The following is a 5,903-nucleotide window of genomic DNA, read 5'->3' on the forward strand; positions in this document are numbered from 1 at the left end:
TCGCTGTCACACCCCTCTGAGTTGTGAACATGATTCATCCTCGGTGTGTTGATGACACACTGCTGCAGCGTGGACAGGGAGAGAGAGAGAGAGAGAGAGAGAGAGAGAGAGAGAGACAAAGAGGGAGACAGAGAGAGAAAGAGACAAAGAGAGAGAGAGACAGAGAGAGACAGAAATAGACAGAGAGAGAGCGAGAGACAGCGAGAGAGAGAGAGAGAGACAGAGACAAAGAGAGAGAGAGAAAGAGGGGGAGAGAGAGAGAGAGAGACAAAGAGAGAGACAGAGAGAGAGAGACAGCGAGAGACAGAGATAGACAGAGAGAGAGACAGCAAGAGACAGAGAGAGAGAGAGACAGAGACAAAGAGAGAGAGAAAGACACAGACAGAGAGAGAGAAAGAGCCAGAGAGAGAGACAGATGGAGAGAGAGAGATAGACATAGAGGCGGGTGGGAGGGTAAATAGAGAAAGAGAAAGAGAGTGAGTTACAGCAGAATGTGTTACAGCTCCCAGATGGAGGATGATGGGTGTCTGCCTGAGGCGCTCATTTCATTCCGCGACACGTTTCGTTATCACAAAGAGGGATCCAACCATCCCCGTCCCCATGCCTCCTTCCCTATTCCTGTCCTCGTCTCACGGCCCCCAGTCCTTGTCCCAGGCCCCTTTCTGTCCCCATTTCTCAGGCCCATCTCCATCTGTCTTCATCCCTGTAGTCCCCACACTACACACCTAACATTTAATATTTCAGTCTTTGAGTGTCTAGAAAAGCGCTATATAAGTCTAATGTCTAATGTCTAATGTCTAATGTCTAATGTCTAATGTCTTCTTCTTCTTCTTCTTCTTCTTCTTCTTCTTATTATTATTATTATTATTATGTGCCATCGGAGGTCACAATGCTAGTAGAGGAAGAAAATTAAGTCATTATTATTATGATGATGATGATGATTATTATTATAATAATAAAAAGTATTATCTGTATTATCATCATGTATTATCTGGCTATACCAGTGTTGACCACCTGTGGTGCTGTAAGATACGTCAAAAACGAAAGATATGTTGCGTGAGAGTTACATGAATTGCGTGACGGCCTGTTCGGGCTATTGGCTGTGGTCTGTTTCTTTCTGCAGGAGAATCGGACCTATGCAACTGGCCGATATACGAGCTTCCCTCTATCTGGGATATATACGACAAACGGTGTGTCAGCAAAGCCCGGAGGATCATCAAAGATCCCAGCCAGCCCAACCACAGCCTGTTAGACCCCAGCCACCCCAACCACAGCCTGTTAGACCCCAGCCCCCCCAACCACAGCATGTGAGACCCCAGCCACCCCAACCACAGCCTGTTCGAACCTTTGCCGTCCAAAAGACGAGGCCTCTTCCGGAGCCTCAGGACAAAAACTCAGAGGCTAACCAACAGCTACTTCCCCCAGGCGATCAGGTTCATAAACAAGCCTACTGTAGACAATTGAATATCATCCCCAAGCACACCCCATGTAAACGGACTATGTAAACCTTACAGCCACTTTACTACCGAACTATCTATTATTACTAGTTGCACCACTAGTGTATCCTGTCTTAGCTGTACTATTGTCACTTGTATCTTGTATCATGCCTATTGCCTTATGTCTTGTGCTGCTGCAATGTCAGGAACTGAAGCCTGAAGAATTTTACTCCATTACACTCATGACGTAACAAGAAACTTGAAACTCGAACTTGACACAGAACATATCCTTTGGTCCGCAGAAACGATCCTCCAGAAAACGGATTAATTTGGTAGTGATTCTGCCCTCCCTCCTGACAGGTGCAGAGACAGACCGACCTAGTTTCCCTTCCCCATTCTCAACCCAAACTTCCAGCCGGGCCAGATGGAGGTCCTCAGGGCAGAGGGGCAGGCTGGCAGGCTGGCTGACCTGAGATGTCTGGCAGGACAGGCGGGAGTGATGGAGGCCGTCACTATAGGAGAGATGGATTCCCAGGCACAGCCTCTCATTTCCACCCCCAGTCGTTCATCAGCGGGGGAGTGCCAGACACCTGTCTGTACCTGTCACAACTAACAGATGCCTGTCTGTCACAGACCCAACATGACATACAGTATGACTGTCTGTCCTGTCTGTCCATCCTACCTCTGCCATTCTCACTGCAGAGCTCTGAGGGGCCAGTTTCACAGAATGTTCTCTAGAAGTCTCACTGACTTCTATTCAGGCCAATAACAGATAGGATAGTCCACTTCCACTGAGGTGAAGAAGCACCTCACGTCAGAAAACCAGGGAATTGTGGTACATTCATTTTTTAACCATAACCTTTATCCGAACCATGTTTTTTTTTTTTCAATATTCAGCAATATGTGAATGATATTACCTCTTTAATATTTGTCCTGTCCTTTTTCAAAGGGCAGTTCCATACTAAAGCATGACGGAATGAAGGTTGTGTCGAATATAACTGATTTCATTTCTTCTACCAGGAGGCGGGTGGAGAGGCCAATGTAGAATGCTGGGCGGGATCGCTGTGGCTGATACCTATCTGATATCTATTGAGAACAAGTGTGTGTGTGTGTGTGTGTGTGTGTGTGTGTGTGTGTGTGTGTGTGTGTGTGTGTGTGTGATTGAGGGGGCTTGGGAGAGATGAATAAGAAAGTGCATTTACTCTGAGACAGGCAATACATTCTCTTCACCTGTGAGGCAGCATGCAATCTGGGCAAGGGGTGGGGGGTGAGTCTCCTCAAATAAACAGGACTGACTTCTCCAGGCTATGACACACACACACACACACACACAGAAACACTCACACACGCACACACGCACGCACGCACGCACGCACGCACACACACACACACACACACACACACACACACACACACACACACACACACACACACACACACACACACACACACACACACACACACACACACACACACACGTTCTCAATAGATAAGTATCAGCCACAGTAGTAGTACAGCCAAAATCAATTTCAATCCTCTTACAGTGTGTGGTCCTGATTTCTGGAAATAATGAGCAACTCCTCTCCTCTCTACTCCAGGCTGGTGCATGCCAATAAGGCAGTCATTAAAGCATGTCATAGAGGGAAGGTGGGCGGTTTGAGCCGCACAGTTACTCTCAAACCACCGACTACAAATGTCTTTCAGATGACGGCTGATAGAAAAAGGGTCTATTAAATGCAGCAATCAAGCAACATTGCCACTAGCATCCCCGTCACGTAACTAATTTAATCTCACAACCCACAAAGCAATTAATTCCTGTCAATACAAACACATATATTGTTTTTTATGCCCATTGGGGACAAGGGGTCTAACGGCTGAGTGTGTGTGTGTGTGTGTGTGCGTGTGTGTGTATGTGTGTGTGTGTGTGTATGTGTGTGTGTGTGTGTGTGTGTGTGTACCCAGTGAAGTGAGCCTAGCGAGGGGGAACAGGTGTAATTGGGTGTGGAAAAAAGAGAACCTTGTGGTCTTTTCTCGCTAAATTAGATCAGACAATCTTCTCCTCTCCATTTCCTCCAACTGACAAGGGCCGCATTGTTTCTCCCACCAGGTTTGTTATTGTTTCTTTGATCGCGCCCGTATCGACGACAGAGGCGCAGTCATGACAGGCTAATGATTATGTGTTGAAACCAGCTCTGCCGGATCGCATAAAAGCCCTTTCGTCTTTCATGTCTTTCCATGGGCCGAGATCAATTTAGCTGCACAGGGGGAAAAAATGAAAAAAACCTTAAAAGGGTTTGGGAGTGCTTTGGTCCGTTAACAGTTTGCAATGGCTTTGCGAAGTCCTGGAGATCAATGCCTCCCTACCGCTAGTCATTAAGTCCCATTATTTCTATAAAGGGAAACAGGTAAGAGAATGCAAAAGTGCTCTACTCTATACTGACTAGGCCGAGGCGAAATGAGTTTTCTACCCGTCGATATCTCAATGCACAGCCAGCCAGGAATGCTGATACAGCAACGCGCGGAGGCCCATTGATAGAGCGTCTCGTCTCCAGGTTCAAAGCAGGTGTGAAGCCACAAGACTGCAGCAGTGTGGCGTGATTCTCCGAGTAAGACTAAAGAAGGAAGTAAAAAACTGGCAGAGAGGAGAAGAGAAGACACACAGTGTTTTCGGGTTGCGGTTCTGAGGCGAAAGAGAAGAGGGTTCTACAGGGAAAACTCTTCTCTTCGCTCGCTGTCGTCTGCATTTCAATGCGTAGTCGCGAGCGAGTCGTGAGGTGTTGAGGAACATGAGGAGGGGAAGACGGCTGGTGGTGACTGCTTTGACTAATGGGCCTCCACAGCGTATGCAGGTGAGCACCACCTCCTCCTGTGCTGCTATTGGGTGGAGAAAAAACCTCTCGCAAGATGCAGCGTGTCTACCGCATTGCAGAGTCACCGGACGCCTTCACACAGCGGGGGGCGTGTGCCGTGCATGCCAGGGTGTGCCAGGGCCAATGGACCTATCGTTAAGCCACGCCCCGAAATAGAAATTGTCCAATCATATCACAGCAAAAGTCACGACAGGCAGAAAACTCGGACGAACAACTCGCTAATATCTGAGGGTGAAAGGCTTCTAAACGAAATATTCTTGTCATCTATCTTACCTTTATCTCTTACCTATTGCTAAGCCACACCCCCTTTGAAAACTCGGACAAATAAACAACGCTTCACTGACAAGTGACTGACTGACCGACCGTGACTGAATGACATTCAACGACTTACAATGGCGGGAGTTGGCACATTTCTGATTTCTGATTTACCACCGCAAGTAATAGACATGTTTGTTAAAGATGACAAGAATATTTTGTCTAGAAGCTTTTCACCGTCGGATATTAGCGAGTTGTTTGTCCGAGTTTTCTGCCTGTCGTAACTTTTGCTGTGATATGATTGGACAATTTCTATTTTGGGGCGTGGCTTAACGATAGGTCTATTGCCTTTCCATAATCACTCCAGGGGGTCGTTCCACTAAGCGAGATTAACTCTGATCCAAGTGATTAACTCTGATCCAGGTTTAAATAAACTTGCGGTCGGTTCCATCAATGTGGCTCAAATAATTCGCTGCTTGGTTGCTATGCAACATATCCTTCTGAGTCAGATATAATTAGCCTGGTCCCGAGCAGACTTACAGGCTGGCTAAAGTAATGTGTGCGTCAAAAAAGGCTCACAGGCGGAAACTACATCCCGAACGACAGTTCCTCAAGTGTCTTAGGAAATATTAGTTCCCACTTCACACGAGATAGATATATAGATAGTTTGACTGTGTGATAGATAGATAATTTGATAATTTGAAAGTGTGATCGATCGATAGATAGATAGTTTGATTGTGTGATAGATAACCTGATATTTTGAAAGTGTGATAGATAGATCGATAGATAAATAAAAAAGTGTAAAAAAATAAATAAAATAAATAGGTATGTCTATCTACTTGCATTGCTTTCGTCACAGCGGTCTGGCTGGCGCAGTGGTTAAGGCAACGAGCTAGAGTTCCGAAGTTTGCGAGTTCGAGACTTCATTTAAGTGATTTTTTTTGTTTTGTTTTTTACATTTAACCGAAGCCTTCATGCAAAGGCTTCAAACACCATTGTAATCGTGTCAGTTCTTGTAAATTAGCCTGCACCATAATTTTATAGCCTACATACTTTTTTAGCCTACATACTTTTTCAGACAACGAAATGCAGTAAAAAGTGTGTCCGAAGAGGGATTTGAACCACCGTCTAAAAATGACGAATAAATACTATAGCAGCGGTCGATACCACTAGGCCATTGTGGCGATATGACGGTTTGTAGCCTGCTGCTGATATCACCACAGTAGTAATATTCATTTATTAAAATATGAACATAACAATAACTGGGGCTAGTATGACCTACGCATTTAATCGGTCAGCAATTTCTTGCCAAACCATTTCCCTCGCCTTGTTAATTGCGGCA

Source organism: Nansenia antarctica, assembly GCF_963989245.1.
Source record: "Nansenia antarctica genome assembly, chromosome: 9".
Classification (NCBI taxonomy): domain Eukaryota; kingdom Metazoa; phylum Chordata; class Actinopteri; order Argentiniformes; family Microstomatidae; genus Nansenia; species Nansenia antarctica.